The following is a 19,597-nucleotide window of genomic DNA, read 5'->3' on the forward strand; positions in this document are numbered from 1 at the left end:
AACTCCAAGTCGCATTAAACCTAATATGTCAATAGAGACAAAAGTATGAATGCAGAAACCTTAATTCTCCACAACTCCAAGACCTCCACTCCCCAATGTTTCATTTGGTCTTGTGTAGGAAGATCGTATTTTGTAAAGGTTATTTAACCCTCCACAATTGCAAAGATTTTTTGTGAAGGTGTTTTTTGCATGTTTTATTAAGCCGATAAGTGTTCCTCTACAAGATTTGGCTATGAAAATTCAACCAATCACAGATCTCTATTTTCATCCTCTTCCTTTGAATAAAAAATTGACACGTGGCCAGTCAAGTTGAAGAGATTTTCTAGCAGGAATTTGTGTGCATTGCACTATATTGTTAATATGGTGATTATACTAGTCTTCAACATAGGGGAAGAGAGAACAGAGTTGTAGACATGGAGGAACGAACATGAGCTAGAGGGTTTGAGCGACGTGGTAGCCTCTTCAACCCATTCCAAGGAAATAATTCTTCACCCAAAGGTAAGTATAATTTGTATTGTTGGGGACATTTGTGATTTTCTATGAAGTTTGATCTATTACCATATCTTGGAAAATAGTACTTGCATCATACCTTTTCCAACAAAATATGTTTTGTTTGATGTCTTTGCAAGTAATTGATGCAATGGAGTTGAATGCTACATTGCTTGAAAAACCCCTTCCTCGTACATTAATGTTTGATTCCACGAAGGAAACTGATGTTGAAGAATCAATTGCAACACAAAACTTAGTTATGTCATTTGAAGATGGCTAGAAATTGAGAAATTTGGAAGATCATGAAGTTTCATAGTGGTCCATGTAGGTGAATATAAGCTCACCTTGTCCAGAGCAAGTTGATGACTACGCTCCTGGAGAGAATGATGGGGACACCCATGCTAATGAATTTTCTAAAAAAGAGGTTAATGAATGTGATGAAGAAAATGGACTTATTGAAAATCTAGAATGTGTAGAGATTTGTGAAGAATTAAGTAGGGTTTCAATGCATGATGAATTTGGCTAAGAAAATTCAACCAATCTCAGATCTCTATTTTCATTCCCCTCCTTTGAATAAAAAATTGACATGTGGCCAGTAAATTCGAAGAGCTTTTCTAGCAAGAACTCGTGTGCACTGCATTGTATTGTTGATATGGTGATTGTACTAGTCTTCAACCTAGGGGGAGAGGGAATAAAGTTGCAGACATGGAGGAACAAACAAGAGCAAAAGGGTTTGAGTGATGCGGTAGCCTCTTCAACCCATTCTAAGGAAATAATTCTTCGCCCAAAGGTAAGCATATTTTTTAATGTTGGGGACTTATGTGATTTTCTATGAAGTTTGATTTGTTACCATATCTTGGAAAATAATACTTGCATCATACCTTTTCCAACAAAATTGGTTTTGTTCGATGTCTTTGCAGGTACTTGATGCAGCAGAGTTAAATGCTACATTGTCTGAACAACCTCTTCCTCGTACATTAATGTTTGATTCCACAGAGGAGACTAATGCTGAAGAATCAATTGCAACACCAAACATAGTTATGTCATTTGAAGATGACCAAAAATTGAGAAATTTGGAAGACGATGAAGTTTTAGTTATGTCATCTGAAGATGACTAGAAATTGAGAAATCTGGAAGACGATGAAGTTTCAAAGTGGTACATGTATGTGAATATAAACTCGCCTTGTCCAAAGAAAGTTGATGACTATGCTCCCTGAGAGAATGATGGGGACACCCATGCTAATGAATTTTCTGAAAAAGAGGTTAATGAATATGATGAAGAAAATGAGCTTATTGAAAATCAAGAATGTGTAGAGATTTGTGAATAATTAAGTAGGGTTTCAGTGCATGATGATGATGTTCACTTGGAAGGAATTCCTCCATTTGTTGGGAGACACACTCACTTTGTCTACAACATTGATGATGACCTGGAAGGAGTAGAAGGTTGGCAGGGGTTCTGACCACCCCTGTTCAGGGGTGGGGTTTTTTATTTGATAATATACTTATGGGTAAGAAAGAGAGAGATATAGTTCATTCGTCACCTCCCGTCGAAATCCTTTTCCCATCCATCCATTCATTTCTTCAATCTTTCTTTTGTTTCCGCTACATTTTGGTGGGACGCTCTGCGCAGGTGTGGTCTAGCACCACTCAGCTCGGGATAACATGGTGAGTTTGGCTTCGTCTTGACTCATGCATTCTTTTAATTCTAGGCTTTCTTACCATATTTTTATATCATAGTACCTTCACTCCAAATGCAATGGAAATTGAAGGTTGTTTATTATCTAATGCATATGAAAATTTATGGATATTTTTAAAGTTTATATTTTTGGTATGCAATTTTTCTTCACCAAGAAATCCAACCAATGGAAACTCCTCCTTCTGAAAGACAACAATCAAGAACTTCAAAATTTAGTTTTGTTAATAGTGTTGCAAATCCAGGTAATTTGTCACAATTCTGCATAGTAATTAGCATCAGACAATTCAGTTTAGGGTTTAAACTTTTAGCTCCAAAATTCTATCATGCATGTTCTTTGGGAAATGTCCTCAAATTTGATGGTTGACTTTGGGTGAAGGCTTTTTTCTGAGTGCTTCAATTTTTCTCAACAAGTTTATTTTCTTGTTTGTTCAGGAAAAGGAAGTGCCACAAGGATAAGTGGCAGTAGACGTCGACCCCTTCTGGACCTCACAAATGATTCCCCTATTTTTGGCCTTGCTCTTGATAGGGATGACGAGCCAGAAACTCCTACACCTAATACTACACGTCGTTGCCTTCCTGATTGTGTATAGACACCTGGGACATGTGAGTCATTGCTCCACCACCAAGTGAGGTCCCTTTTGCAAAGGGTTGAAGCAGATACCCTTAAACTTGTTTCAAACCTTCAAAGCCTATGCCATCTAAATGATTATACACCCTCTCCAAGCAAAATTTTGGCCCCCACACCTGTAAATATACATGACTCTATTGTTTTACCTAATCATTTTGCAAGTGGCAATTACAACTTGCTTTGAAATGAATCTGATTAAGCCATTGAGTCCAAAAAGGAATCCTCAATTGACTTTTCCAAGGAAATAACTCCTCGCCCAAAGGTAAGTATAATTTTTAATGTTGGGGACATCTGTGATTTTCTATGAATTTTGATTTGTTACCATATCTTGGAAAAAAATACATGCATCATACCTTTGCCAACAAAATCCATTATGATTGATGTCTTTGGAGGTAATTGACGCAATGGAGTTGAATTCTACATCGTTTGAAAAAATCATTCCTCGTACACTAATGTTTGATTCCACGGAGGAGACTGATGTTGAAGTGTCAATTGCATCACCAAGCTCATTTATCTCATCTCAAGATGACCATAAATTGAGAAATTTAGGAAATGATGATGTTTCAGAGTGGTCCACGCAGGGGAATATAAGCTCACGTTGTCCAGAGCAAGCTGATTACTATGCTTTAGGAGAGAATGATGGGGATGCCCAAGCTGATGAATTTTCTAAAAAGGATGTTAATGAAGATGATGAAGAAAACGAGCATAATGAAAATCCAGAATTCTTAGAGCTTTGTGAAGAATTAAGTAGGGTTTTAGTGCATGATGATGGTGTTCACTTGGAAGAAATTCCTCCATTTTTTGGGAGACACACTTGCATTGTCTACAACAATGATGATGCCTTGTAAGGAGTAGAAGTAGTCTCTAAGCCGCTTCTGGTTGAAGGGAATGTCCATACGATCTGAAAATGTACGAAATTGATTTTTTTTGGACTTATGGTCTATCTGATTAATATCTATTATTTCAATGAACTTTAGTTGCTCATGGAACTTGGGCCAATCGATATGTTTTTGTTGTCTTCTTGGCACGGTATATTATGTAAATTCTCTTTATGGTGTTCATCACATTTTCTTTTAACTTATAAGATGTAATAGATGTCCATTATGGTTAGGAAAAATAAAATATGTTTTGCAATGCTCATTATGTAATGGTTTCAAATTGAAAATAAAATATGTTGTGCAATGTTGCATAGATTATGATCTACTTTACAGTGCTTCTATGTTTTAGATTGTAACTTGAGAAAGATATTGTTCATTTCTTCTGAATTATTGCTGAGAAAATACAGTTCTGGATATTTTTAGATTCTAAACTGTAGACATGAATATTTTTATTATGTAAATCTTAGAAACATTTTTAAGAAAAGCTTGTGGGAAACCCAACTAATGCTTCCTCACATTTAATGTGATGGCATCCCTAGTAAGAATTAGAATTTAGAGCTTATCACTAACCCTGGTGCTCCCTCCATTTAGTTTTGAGTCAGATAAATCCACAACAAAGACATTTTCCTTCCCTCCCCCTAATGATCATTTGGAACAAGAACCCTCGCCTATTTTTCCTAGATTTAAAGGGTTCACAAGCTCTAAATTCACTGAATCAAGAGGAAAAAGAGCAGGCTTACCCTATAGATTCAGAATGATGAATAGGGATGGAATGCATCAACATTATATCTAGCATTACCCTGTAGACCCTGTAGACTCTTCAAATGGAATTTGAAGGATAAATTTATCCATTTCCTCCTTCCCCACTAAGACTTCTGCAACAATTCACATTCTTTTGGCATCAAGATCTGCACTGATCACGCCAATTTTCAGACAGTATCCCAACGCAGAACGCCAATTTGCTGGTTCAACCATTCAAACAGTATCCCAACACAAAATGCCAATTTTCAACGAGTGTCAGCTCTCTGAAGGATATGAGTTGGGATCTTAGCCAGTGGTGCCCGCTGATCGATGATTATGCTTTCTTGTCAAGTTCCTCTTTGCATAATTTTTTTTTGTTAGGTGGATTTTATAATTTTTCAACATCGTCGCATATATTATTTTCCAACATCATTCCTTTAAGTTGCAAATTGGCATTTTGTTATACAGACATACCTTCAATGGAGGGGCAACCGAGGGTGCACCATATCAGTGCTCAACAAATCAGCAAAGTAGAAGAGCTTGGAAAAGAAGTCCTGAAGCGACCCTTGAAGATCACTTTAACTATAAAACTCAAGGAAAATAGAATGTTTGTCACTTCGCAAGCTAGGTATCCAAACAATTTTTCATGGAGAACGCTTTTTTATGAGGCAGTAGTAGAACCAAACAATGTGATTTTGTTTGTCAAAGGATTGAACTTAGTAGAACCAGACAACGTGATTTTGTTTGTCAAAGGATTGAACTTGAGGAGAGGTAGGATTTCTGATACTGATAATCTTGTCTACGATTTTGGTTCCAATTTGGACACCGATCTGCTTAATGCTAGGGATTTCAAGAAATGGGACACCATAGATTTGCGCAGCAAGATTTTTCATACCAAGGTTTTGATGGCTGCTCAAGTGATCAGATGTGAGAAGCCTAATGGCTTAGAATACAGGAAATTGAAGGGATGAAGGCTTTCGTATGGGGATCCCGAAGTGGTTTACTTCCATCTGTAGATAGGGTTGAAGTTAAATCCATGATGATCTCAAAACCTTTAGGCCTCTCCATCAGGTCTGTGCTTGCATAATGCTTTGGAACCAAGCTCCATTTCTTAAAGAATGGATCATGTACCATGCTATGTAGGTGTCCAGAGGTGGTTTCTTTATGATAACAATAGTGATTGAAACATAGAAGTGGTAGCTAAACAGTGTAATGCATTTTCTGATGACAAGACACCAATTTATTGTATCTATTTGATAATGGGCATTATTTTCTGAACGGGTTAATAGACACCATCGCATTGACTTAATTGTATCTGGTTTGAATCAATTATGGGCAAAATAAACCCACCTCTAAAATCTGAACAGAGTATGCAAAAGGCCTGATTTCAATATACTGGGTGCTGAAAGAGCTGGTTCCCCAACTGAAAAATGGAGCAACTTTTAGACACTTTTTAATTCTATGTATCGGATTCGTAATGGCATCACTTCTACAAGTCTTGTTTGAAATTTTGAATCAGTTGTGGGCAAAATAATTCCACCACCAAATTCTGAACATGCTAATTTAGAACTATGTAAACTCTTAAGTAGTACAAAATCTACCAACCAATTCCTATCTCGTCATCTCTGCATAACTTTCAGAATCTATTTGAGAAGAACAACCTTGCTTCCCAAGTACAACATCAGACTCAGGAATCCTCATTTAACATTTATGCATGGTAGATATGTGAAATGGAAGTATCCAAGAAAATTCATGAAAGATACTGCAATTTTCTGATATTTTGTATATCTCTGCATCAGCCTGAGATGCTTCTTTAGAAGCACCAGCTGAAGTTTCTAATTGAGGGAGGATGCAGTTTGGCTGTTTGGGAGGGCACCCACAGTTTGCTTCCTCCTTCTGTTTACTTCCATCTTCCTCCCCACAGAATGCAATGTTGTATTCTTATTGTTTCTGGATAAAGGGATTACTACTACCATTAAAAATAGACACCCAACTTTAGTCTTTAACATTGCCAAACATTTCTTGAGGTAAAGCATTTTTTTTCAAAATGTGTTACTTTACATTAGGAGATTTTTTGCAAAGAACACTGGAAAGCTCCTATGTCAAGTCCTCTTCATCATGACCTGGAACTCATTTCTTTTTTTTCTTTAGCTATAGCCTCATCTTTGTCTTGGTGCCCAAGAGGGATCCTCCCCAGTGAAGGATATACAGTTTCTATAAGGATGCACAATCTCCAGAAGTGCTGTTATTTGGTCACTATCCCTGTTTATAGAAATATCTATAACAAGGTAAAGCAGTTCCAGTTGTGTCCCTATCTTTAGTTCCAATCAATAATTCAACATCTGCATATTCAGGCTTATTCAGAATAGGATAAATCAAAGTTGATTTTCATAGCTTTGGCCCATCTAGATTGAAGAAATACCTAGATGAAGGTCTGATAGCAGGTTACACCTGCAGGTTGAAGAGAACGGAGAGGCATAAATCTAGCGTTCTCTTATCTGCATTGAACCAAAGCCTGATAAACGTAGTCCATCATTTTCATCTCAGACATAATTATCATTACATGAACCTTCCCAGAGGATTTGCAGTGTTCCTGAGGTGATATATCTATGTTCATCTATTCTAGCGACACAGTCTGTGTTGAGGTCGTTTCCAACTCAAAGACCGAAGAGAAACACATTATTTGCAGATGTCCTTTCTGTCAAAGAGTTTCCCCGCAATCTATTTTTACAGGTATTACCTCCAGAATTTTGTATATTGTGCATCCATCCTATGTTTGGGCTCGAGAGCGGGAAAGTTGGGTGGAGTGGCCTTCCTTGTTTATGACAAGGTTAGACTTGGCCAAGGAGAGAGTAGAATGTTGTTATAAGTTTTTGGATATATTTGAAAAATAAGGTTGCAGGATGGTTGAGATGTCGTGTTGAACATGATCGCCATGCTGCTGAAAGTCAATTTAAAAACTACAGGTATTACCTCCAGAATTTCGTATATTGTGCATCCATCCTATGTTTGGGCTCGAGAGCGGGAAAGTTGGGTGGAGTGGCCTTCCTTTTGTTTATGACAAGGTTAGAGTTGGCCAAGGAGAAAGAGTAGAACGTTGTTATAAGTTTTTGGATATATTTGCAAAATAAGGATGCAGGATGGTTGAGATGTCATGTGTTGAACATGATCGCCATGCTGCTTAAAGTCAATTTAAAACCCACACTTTGGGAAGGATGTTAGCCAAGTTAAACTTAGAATCTACTCCAATTAATATTAAAAGTTAGGAAACATCGCTCAAAATTGTTGACAACACTTATATTAAAAGTTATGAAACATCGCTCAAAATTGTTGACAACACTTGTGGAAATAGCTTTGATCTTTATTATGGTTTATTTATGTATAATAACAATGCAACATAATAGTAGGAGAGATTGGAAATGGCTTTCGATGCTTTAAAGAAACAGTTTGTAGGGCAGTTGCACGAAATAGTTAGAAAACAATTATTTGCAGGGATTAGTAGTGAGAAAGTTTCTCAACAAACTTCAGCATTTGCTGAAATGCAAAATTCTCAACCATTCAAATAATTCTTCCAACAAGTAGAAAATACATGAACTGTCTAATGTCGTTAAGGGGCTATCTGATGTAGTTAATAAAGTTCAATAGGGATTTATAATTTCTATCTGGTCCTCGCCACTTTTTGGAGGTATTTAGACTGCAACATTTTTAGAGATTTCTTTCACAATGCTTTGTATCTTTTGTTTATTGTAGTCCTATTGCAGGCCCCCTACAGTAGAATAGTAGATTTGTATCTTTTGTTTATTGTAGTCCTATTGTAGTAGAATAGTAGATTTGACCATGAGATTACTTTTTTGAGCAGATTCATATTATTTTTCTTAGATGTGTCTCTTAAGAGGAGTAGGTAGTTGATGTTTCAGAATTCGCTGATAAAAGTAATAGGACTGAGTGGCTTATGTTTAAGAATTTTCATAATAAGTTAGTGTTATCTAGCTAATCCTTAGGATTAATCTTCGGTCAGTTTGGGTAGTTATTGGAGTCCAAGAACTCCCAAAAACTAATTCAATTGTTTCCTATATGTATTTATATGTACAACATGTACATAATTCTTTAAGATTGACTAATATACATTTGATTTGGTTTCCAGTCTTGTGTGTTCTACAGTGGTATCAGAGCGGGTGAGATTGTATGTTGAATGAGGGCATGGTTAATTTGCTCTATCAAATATAATGAATCTGAGACTTCAAAGGTTAATTTGAACATTATCAAAGCCATAGTTGAGTTGTTTCTAAACTCCATGTATTTGAAGTCTATGGCATAAAGGAGACGCGAAGCATGAAGGCTGTGAGGATAGTTGAATGCAACATAATGTTAGCCCAATGGGACACCCAAAATATTGACTCTTTGTAGGTTTTATAACTTTCTGTCATAATGAAAGATGATTGGAAAAATTCAGTGGCACAATTTTTTTTTTTAACATATCCTTGGAAGTTAGAATGCATGTTGGAGTTTTGAATGCTTGTTGTTCTCAATAAAAATTGCCAATACTGAGTCGAATACGAATAATTGGATTGTTTGGTAAAAGTCTCAGTTCCATGCATCCAAGGGCCGCTTGTTATTTTAATTTTGGGAGGCTTTATTTGCATTTACTGCGTCAAATGGGAGTTTACTTACAGTGAAATTTCTGAAAGATCATATATGTATTCATAGTACAAATTTTGAAGGATACTATTTGCATTTATTACAGTAAACAAGAGTTTAATCACAGTGAAATGTTTGAAGGATAGTATTTGCATTTACGACAGTGAACAGGAGTTTAAAACTTTAATCACATTAAGTAAAGTTTCTGAATGATAGTATTTACATACTGCAAACCAGAGTTTTTACTGAAAGATTTTTGAAGGATACAAAGTTTTTACTGAAGGATTTCTGAAGGATCCCTAAAATGAAAATTATGTATTTTTTTATGGTTTGAATTAAATTTTTAATTGAAGAGTGGTCAATTTTTTGGTTGTCCTGGATTTAAAAAGGAGATTTTGTGAGTTTATATATTGGGTGGACAAAGATTCCCGCTGAGTGTGAAGGGATTGTGAGAATTTTGTAGTGAGTAACTGACTATGAGAAGCTTGCAGCAAATAGAAGAGAGAGGTATAACATAGAAGAAGTCGGTAAGCATGGAAGAAATGGCATTCACATTAAATTGTGGTGAAATTTGAAAATTATTTAAATAATAATTTCTAATGTGAATGCTAATTTTTGAGAAAGTTGTGAAAGTTTTCTTTAAATTGAGAAAGGAATAAAAAATACCCAGGAGTAAGGAGTAACTCTCAAGATGCTGCCATAATGTTCACATGTAAAATTCACTATTAAAAATATTAAAGTCAACTAACAAACTAATATTAAAGTCAACCAACAAACTTTACGTAAAATGAGCCAAGATAAAAATTAATTTTTATGTGAAGTAGAAAAAAAAAACAAAAAACAAAAAACTTTACGTAAAAGGAGCCAAGATAAAAGAAGTGGTAAGGCTTGCTCCTTCCTTCTCTTATTTTCATTAAATGGAGTAATTTTGATTGGTGGCAAGTGGAGAAAAGGAGCTTCTGGGGAATGACATCAAGTTTTGATTTTGTTTTTGTTGAAGTTTAAATAACAGAGTTTATGGATATAAAATCAAGAAGGGAAAATGACATTGTGGTTAGTGAAGATTATATAGTTATTTGGTCTATTGAAGGTCTCAAGTTCAAATCTTTATAGAGACAATTTTGAAAGATATTTTTTTTTAAAGCTAATTTTGGGAGATATTTTTGGAGGTAGAGTTTATGGATATAAAATCAAGAAGGGAAAATGACATTGTGGTTGGTGAAGTTTTTATAGCTATTGAAGGTCTCAAGTTCAAATTTTTATAGAGACAATTTTGAAAGATATTTTTTTAAAGCTAATTTTGGGAGATATTTTTGGAGGTTGTGAACATGATTTCGGTATTTTGGAGGTTGTGAACATGATTTCGGTTTCATTGGTTGGCAACCCTAAGCATGTCACTATTTTGATAAATTTGCAATTCATGAATATTGGATATAACTTACAACAAACTTGAGTTTTCATGGTATTTATTGTATGGAGCAAAGATAAAAGTTTCTAATTGTGTAGTTGCAACTATATAATATCTTTATTCTTGAATCTTCTTTGTAAACGGGTGCATTTTCAGTTGAACCCGACACCCGGTTAATTCATCGTAAATTTGTTTATATTGGGTGCATTTTCGGTGGTAGCCAACACCCCTTTTTTTCAAAGTTGATTGTTGGAGAAAATGGCCAAAGTTGATGATTTGTTGCAGTTATTACGTAGTTTAATGTCATCCACAGTTCATAACAGTGTCCAAGTCAACAAGGACACTTTCTCACATCCACTCCTATTTGCAAAATGCGAAAAGCAAAATTGAATTTTTGGAGCTAGAATCCTAGTTTTAGCGAGAAGAACTGCAAAAGAAGAATTATGAACCTATTCTTGTTCAGAATAATAGTTTGTTTGAGCCCGATCATCAGTCAGAAAATAATCAGAGTAATGCAATGGTTTCAAAAGGAAATGCAACTGAAAGTTCTTATGAGAAGTCTGATATTCCCAAAACTTTCATAAGGTCATGGGAAGAGATTAGACACAATAAACCCATCACTAGTTTGGGTTACAAAGATGATATTTTGGATGTATCTTTTCACATACCAGATTTTGCTAGACCGATACAATTCCAAAGCGTTGGATTTTTGGGCTCTGTTGTTCCAGAACAAGTTGATAGATGCCAACAGTGTAACAGAGTTGGACATATGAAAGATCGGTGTTTTAATCTTCACCCATGTGAGCATTGCAAAAAGCGAAGTCATCATACAAATAGATGTTCCAGAAAGAAGTCTACTGTAAGAGAGAAGGTAAATTTCGGATGGATTTCTTCTTGGGATTGGACCAAAATAGGCAAGAAGATTTACAGGGCATATCGAAGAATATGTTCCAAAGTGATGACTAGCCTTGCAGTGATGAAGAGTACTTCTCACCTTGTATCCGACAAGGGGGGAATAGTTGATGGTCTGCTACAGGTTTGAGTTCGAGATGTCAAGCGAGCCTGAGTCAGAGTTGAGTTGATCAAGTTGATTGAGAACTTCCATGTTTGGAATTGTTCGAGGAACTGTTGTGATAGTTCCAGAGTTTTTGGTCACCTTAAAACCACATTTTTTGTTGTTCTAAGAACCACTATGAAGGTTCCAGAGTTGGTGTTGGTTGAGACCTTGAGTTCTCCCATATTGGTTTGTGGTTATCCTTAAAAACCATTTTTGAGAGACATTCAGTTCTTGGCTAAGATGCATTTTTGCATTTTGAGCTCTCGTTCTTGGACTTTGATATATCCCTTCGGATTAAGGGGAAACTGTTAGATAGCTAATCCTCAGGATTAACCTTGGGTCAGTTTGGGTAGTTATTGGAATCCAAGAACTCCAGATAACTAATTCAAATGTTTCCTATATGTATTTACATGTACAACATGTACATAATTCTTTGAGATTGATTAATATATATTTGATTTGGTTTCCAATCTCGTGTGTTCTAAAGTTAGCAAAGTAAAAGAAATATTTCTCATTGTTTACTAGGGATCTCCTCTCCTTTCAAGTTGGAGGGCATTCCCCTCCTTCAAGGTTGTTCTTCATTATAATGCTCTTCAACCATCGCTTTAGATTATTAAATTGATTGTTACTTTTAATATTTTTATTGATTTTTGCTTGTAAGTCTATTGTTTCATGTTTACTAAATTGATTTTTCCTTCTAGGACAAGATAATGATATTGTTTTATTTAAATACTCTAATTTATTGCTTCATATTATTATATATTTATTTTAAATAATATAGATAAATGAAGTAAATTAGATTATTTATTTTTAATTTTAATTTTAATTTTAATCGAATTAGAAATATAATTTTAATTAACTTAAATTATAGATATATATATTGTTTGAAATTAATTACATGAAATGGAATTGAATTATAAATGTATAGTTTTATAGTGATTTATGAATAGCCTTAATAGTTGTATACTTTGTATAGGACATGTTTATCTTGGTTGTTAGAGCACGTGTTAATTTTAGCGCTCACAAAACAGGTTTACTTTGCTGCATGGAAAGAATGACATGAGCTTTGGAATGGATTAAATTATTGCCATATATTTAAGAGTTTTGGTGGATTTCATTGCTTCAATCTTTAAACATTGTTGGGAACATGCTTACCTTGGCTTTCACTGATCTTAGCTCTCACAACACAGATTTACTTTGCTGGATGGAAAGAATGGCATAAGCTTTGGAATAGATTAAATTATTGCCATATATTTAGGAGTTTTGGTATATCTTAATGTTTCAATTTTTAAACATTGTTGGGTTTGTTGTTGTTGCTCAACATAATATTGGAATTAATAATTTACCACAACTTGAGGTCCCAAATACCATTTAGGCTTTGATTTGTGTTAAAATTAGTGATTCAAGTTTTTTCAATTTGTTTTAAATTTGTCTTGGATACAAGTGAAGGGTTTTGATTAGTTTCATTGTTATTTACACATCACTTAAACTATTTATTGTTTGATACACATAATGCTCTCTATCCACTTCATTATCATTTTCCATTGTAATTTTTAACACATTTTTGAGATCCAAACATCATAAAAGATTAATAGATAATTGAGATCCATGTTTTTGAAATGAAATTTGTCATAATGGGGTAAGGCATGGAACTCCTCATGAGCATATGCATTTGTTTATTGCTATAATTGAGAATATACAAGAAAAATTTCTCTTATGTGATTTTACCGAATGACTTTTCTTAATACACAAGAAGTTAGTATGGTCATTAGGTCTCAATCATAGATGAATTTAAGATAGCAACAATGTTTGGCTTCATGTGGCCAACAAGTTGAAGGCATTATTAATAACAAACGCATACAATGTTTAAATTATTGCAGAAAAATGAGTGGAAAATTAAGAAACTAGATGATATGCCCCACTTTTCATTTTCCTAGTACAATATTGGGTTTTAAAATTTCCTATTATCAATTTCCTATAAGCATTTTTAATGTAATCAATTTCCCATAACACAAGGTAAGTTTCAATCAAGATTTTGTACCAGAAAATATTTTAAATGTAATTAATTTCTCCAATCTGTGTAAGGGATAATTATGCGAGATTAAGTTTCATGGTCGTTTGTTTTGAAATAACTTGATGTATGTTTTTGGTGATCATTGATTGATTGGGTATTAAGTTATTATTTTAGATGTACTTAATTATGGGAGTTTAAATTGTAAAATGGATTGTTTGCTTTGCATATTGTATTGATTTGACATATATGTTTTTGGTGACTATTGATTGATTGTGTATTAAGATATTATTTTAAATATATTTAATTATGGAAAATTAAGTTGTATAGTGGATTGTTTCATTTGCATATTGTAATTTATTTTTATTGTATTTATAAATATAAGTTGGATGTTGTTTTCACATAATCTAGAGCACCGTTATGAGAGTAATTTATTTTTTTAGAGTGTTTTGACAATAAGTAGTTGACCCCTGCTTGTGCTCTTCACTCATTCCTTTGTCGCCAAAACAACGGCGGAATTGGAACTTTAACTGAGTGAAAAAAGATGAAAAATTGATCAATGATTGATAGCGTTAAGCTCCTTCATGTATGGAATGTCCTCAAAGAGAGCTTCACATACGTGGAGCGCTACCAGATGTTGCTACAACTTGCACTTTTTGTATTCGAAAGCATCAACTATGCATATAGTTCTTTTGATGTACAACTTTTTCCAATATAATAACCTTATCAACTTACCTTTGTGCCTTTTTGGAACCATTGCTAGTTTTATGTATTGATATCATTTGTCATTTTAGTAGGCGCACTTGTGTCAATAGCTTCTACGGTTATGTCCATTTACAAAAACCCATTTTATATATGAAATACAATATCATTTTCACAATCACAATTAATTGTAACTGAGCTTGCCTTTGTCACCTTTTTCATGGTGTATCTATAATAATAACAATTGTATAAGCCAATTTTCTTTCCATTTACAAAACCAATTTTATATATGAAATAAAAATCATTTTCACAATCACGATTAATTGTAACTGAGCTTGTCTTTGTCACCTTTTTCATGGTGTATCTATCATAATAACAATTGTATAAGCCCATTGCATTTTCATTTTGGCTTTTTAAATTTTCATCATACATACTTTTGAGATATTTAGATTTTAGCTATCAAAATTAAATTCCCTAGGATTCCAGACGTCTTTATTGCAGAAAACTTAACAGAATCCGCAGTGTTTACCTTTAAATATTGCGACTGCAGCAACGATTCGAATGAACTTTTAGAGTTTCGGGGTTCCTCCTTAGCCACGAGATTTCCGCTCTTCTTGTGTTACGAAAACGTTATGAAGATGTTAATTTTCCTTCAAAATCGGCGTTCCCTCGGAAAAGCTCAAAGCAGGACCTTCGTTCCTCAGTTTTGCAGGAATCCTAGGTCAGAAGACGGCTTGCTTTTATAACCATTAACAGACTACGTTCTTTATAAGGATAACTAGCGGACCTTACTTCACTATCCGTCCAAATTTCAGTTCATACCAGGAAACCCTAAAATTTCCGCTGACGAATTTGTTGATACAGAATGGTTCGCATACCAAAGGGATCCTTATCTTAGTTGTTCTTCGCATCTATCAGGATTTCCCACAGACGAATTTGACTGCTTCAGAACGGCTAGCGGAGATCCTGGGAATGTTTCACTTCTTCCGGAGTTGACGTTCCGGAAACCTCGCGTTGTTGTGGACGGGAGTTGATGGCCTTTGTTAGGATGGACAAACTCGCTCTCCTTGACGTATTCTGTGCCCAGATTCACTAATTACCTTATACAGCGAACGATTTACGGTCTTCGATGCTTAAAATCAAACCCTCGCTGCCTTAGAGAGAAAACAAAACTGTGCTATACCCAAAAAAACCACAAATGATATGGTATCTCCCAGATTGAAAAACCACAAATAATATCTCCCAAATTGCTTTCCTGTGCGATAAGAAATATGCAAGATTTGTCAATGCTATCTCCCATATTGCTTTCCTGTGCCGAGAACAGAATAAGAAATATGCAACAAGAAGGGTCTTAAATCTTTCACCGCCTAAGTAGGAGGGGTCTTAAAACCTTGAACTAATGCCCAAAACAGATTGAAAATTAATGATTCACATTTGATGATGCAAATGAATTCAATCTTCCTTCATTTCTAGACTTCTATGAGGGATTTTATCCTTTTAATTGGTTGAGTGTATCTTACTCAAAACCCAACGGACCCAAAACTTGCCCAACTATGGGTATTTTGGGTTTATCTTTTTACTCGCCCAATTAGGGGTATTTTGGGTTTATCTCCTTGTCTAACCATAGGTATTTTGGGTTATAATTTAGGAGGATGGATACGTTACTATTAAAAAGGTATAGTTTTTAGTACAGTTACCCATAGGGTATAGTTTATGAGGATGGTATAGTTATCCATGGGTCATAGTTTATGAGGATGGATAGGCTACTACTAAAAAAAGTACTAAATCCATTCATCTAAAAAAATATAACTTATGAAAATGGATAAGCTACTAAATCCATGTGTCCTCAATTCACAGATGACATTACCAATTTACAAATGACATTACCCAATTCACAAATGATATTACCAATTCACAAATGACATTACAAGATGACAACCTCCACAATTCATAGATGACATTACAAGATGACAGGGCAAAACAAAATTGAAAGCATATGAAAATGATTTGTAATCAAGACTAAATTGTATAACCATAATCATTAAAAAAAGTTTTGATATCTATCATGTGGCATTCCAACTCTCTGTGATCACGCCTACAGTACTCCACTTAAATGTTATGTTGTTTATGCATCATTAAACAATATTTATCTATTTTTGTTAGCTATCTAGCCAGGTTTACCCACAATTGTTTTCACTTTGTATGTAGTGCAATGGCCATATTGCTTTTGTATTGATATTTTATGATATAAAATTTAGATATAGTGTTTATTGAAATAATGTTATTTTTTACGATATGGAATGTGATATAGTTATGCTTTTTTTTTTAAGTAAAAGAGAATATGGGGAAATGTTTTTTCTTTTAATTGTATTTTCAAATAAAAAATATTTTAATTTTATTTGAATGACAATAATTTATTATATTTCAAAGACAATAACTCATTATATGAATGAGATGGATTTTCTCTAATGAAAACCCTTTAAGATGACATAATTTTGAGCTTTTGGGCATATTCAAAGCCAAGTATAGAATTGAACATTACAATTGCTAATTTTGATCATTATGTACCTATTTTTTGTTGTTGTCAATTTTAATAAGTTTTTTTGTTCTTGACAATTTTTAACTAATATTTATACTTTGTAATTGTTTCAAGCCAATGGACTCCTAATTTTCAACGTAAGTCTCCCAATTACTTTAAGCTCAAAAAATATATAAGGGTGGATGGAGCACCCTTGTAATTAGTTATAATATTTTAATATTTGGTTTGATCACTATGTATCATGATTTTTGGTTTAGTGCTTATGTGTGTTTTTAAGGCATAAAAAGGTCAATGTGACCTTCAAAATGGATTATTGGCTTTGTACTTCGATATTATAATTCCCTATTCCTTCTTTAATTCATGAAATCAAGTTCGAGTGTTATTTATATCATTAAATCAAATGCATTTGCACATCCACTTGTCTTTGTTAAATAAAAACTTAGCACAAATAGAATTCATTAAATTTGTATGCATAATTCCATTTTATTCCTTAGCTTGTAATCATTTGTTTTATGTCTATAAACATTTTTCCCCCTTTTTTTAGATAAAAACAACAAAGTTTAATTTAAGAGATTATGTCTTTTAAGAGATTATTTGTCTCCAACTTGATTTTTATCCATTTTTCATTAAGAACTTATTTGGTACTTGTTATTCAACTAATAAATTTTCAAAGGTATTTAAAAGAAAACCTACCAAAGTAGAGTATAGTGGCCAAAGAAATTATAGGGTGTGCATTAAAATTGACACCTTGATCCCAAAGCCTTGGAGTGTGTCTTAATTAAGTTTTAGTACAAAGATATGTGCCCAAAAAAAAAATATTATCTCTAATATTTTAGCTCAAATTCTTGTATTTAACTTTATAAGTTATTGGCGTTCCATTATAAGTGCACAATTATTTTAAAAATACTCATGCTTTTTAGTACTAAATGCCTTTTTAAGAAGGAAATTTTCTCATCAACCAATTCAACAATATTTCCTCTCAATGAATTCAAACAATCATGTGGTTTGCTTGATTAAATTATAGATTATATGAAAAAATCATTATCAATGAACATAAGTTAAAAAGAGATTGAGTTGGTTATATATTTTATAATAAAGTATTTAGTTAACTAAGTTTTAAATAAAAGCTTATACAACGAATTTTTCATTGTTATGCATTAGTTTATGCATTTATGGATAGAAGATTCTTCTATTAGATTTAAGATAAGTTATGTTGGTTGTGGAATTTGATTATTTATCTGATTTAAAGGTTTTGTTTTAGCCATGTTTGGACTCTAGTTCCTAATGGAAATTGTAGGGGGGCTTGGCCCCTACTAGTGTTGTCGAGGGATCCAGGGGGTGGAAACAATCTTTTGGAGCCCCTCACAACGGTTCAAGGAAAGCACCCCAAAGGAGACCTTTTTTGGAAAAATTGCCTTGTAAAATATTATAATTTAATAGTCAATCTAGATCGTTCATCATTAGGTCACAGATCTGACAATAGATGTTACATCAATGTTTTTTTCCCTAGAAGGAAATGATCATTTATGAAGGAATTGTATTGTGACTGTGTATTATCGAGATTGCATTGTAATGGAGAGGGGATATTATGGGAAAAAAAAAGAGGAGGTTCCAGTATATGTGTTGCAGGTTATAATCCCTTCATTTTGTTAGACAAAATAAAAGGAAAGAATGACTATTTATTTGTGGATGTATCTCAAATCAGGTGAGTCATTTATGTTGGTGGCTCCTCTGCATTGTTTCATTCTATGTTTTATTTCTGCATTGATTTTGATTTTATTTCTCTATGATTTTTTCTAACAATTGGGATTAAAGTCAAAGGTTTTTTTGGTCGATAAAACTCACAAGAAGGGAGGTTTCATGGTATGAGTGAGAGAAACGGCAGCAGAAGGTTTTGGGACCGAAAAGTATAATGGCCAAAACTACGAGCTCTGTGCAAATGGAATATTATCTATCAAAAAAATAATTTTCTGCCATTGGGCAGAATAGCAAAGAAGCGAACAACTATGAAAGACAAAGAATGAGATATTCTTGATAGAAAGGCACTAAAAACAATATTATTATGCCTTGCAACATCAGTGACTTTCAACATTTTGAAAGAAAAAACAATAGATGAATTGATGACGACGTTGGATAAACTATAAGAAAAAACCTTAGTGTCCAATAAGGCATTTCCTATTAAGTGTTTATTTAATAAGAAGATGTAAGAAGGTTGGTGTATGTTAATAGTTTAAATGAACTTAACATGGTCACCAATCAATTAAGTTCTGTAGGAGTAAACTTTGATGATGAGATTATGGCGCTTTTGATTTTGTTCTCATTGCTAGAAAGATGGAATGGCTTGGTAATGGTTGTGGCTAATTATGTCTCTGGTTCAAATACCTTACTATTTGATGATGTTATCCTTAGTGAAAAAATGAGATTAGAAAAGCAGAAGTGAGACGCCAGGTAATGCTTTCGCTATAGAGAATGAGACAAGGCAAAGTCAGAGAGGAAAGAGCCCAAAAATTATGAGTGATCTAGCAAGCGCAGCTCCAAATTTAGAGTGAGGTTGGAATGCTAACATTGTGGGAAGAAGGGACATGAGAAAAATTATTGTTGGTCTCTACAAGAAAAAGAAAAAGAAAAAAAAAAGAGATTGACAACAAGGAATAATAAGAAATAAATTTAGCAATGATGTATTACAAAATGATTTAATGTTTTCAATAGACAACATTTTTTATTCTTGGGTTATAGACTCAAGGGTTTCATTTCATGCCACACCCCATAGGAAATATTTTCAAGATTATGTTAAAGGTGATTTTGGACAA

At 33.8% G+C, this 19,597-nt stretch overlaps 1 pseudogene; it reads left to right on the plus strand.

Moving 5' to 3' along the window:
* Positions 1-3,217: 3,217 nt before the first annotated feature.
* Positions 3,218-8,077, plus strand: LOC149240095 (arogenate dehydrogenase 2, chloroplastic pseudogene; annotated as a pseudogene).
* The last annotated feature ends 11,520 nt before the right edge of the window (positions 8,078-19,597 follow it).

Source organism: Pinus tabuliformis, chromosome 8, assembly GCF_031772625.1.
Source record: "Pinus tabuliformis cultivar Carrire ecotype Pingquan chromosome 8, CPIR1, whole genome shotgun sequence".
Taxonomy (NCBI): Eukaryota; Viridiplantae; Streptophyta; class Pinopsida; order Pinales; family Pinaceae; genus Pinus; species Pinus tabuliformis.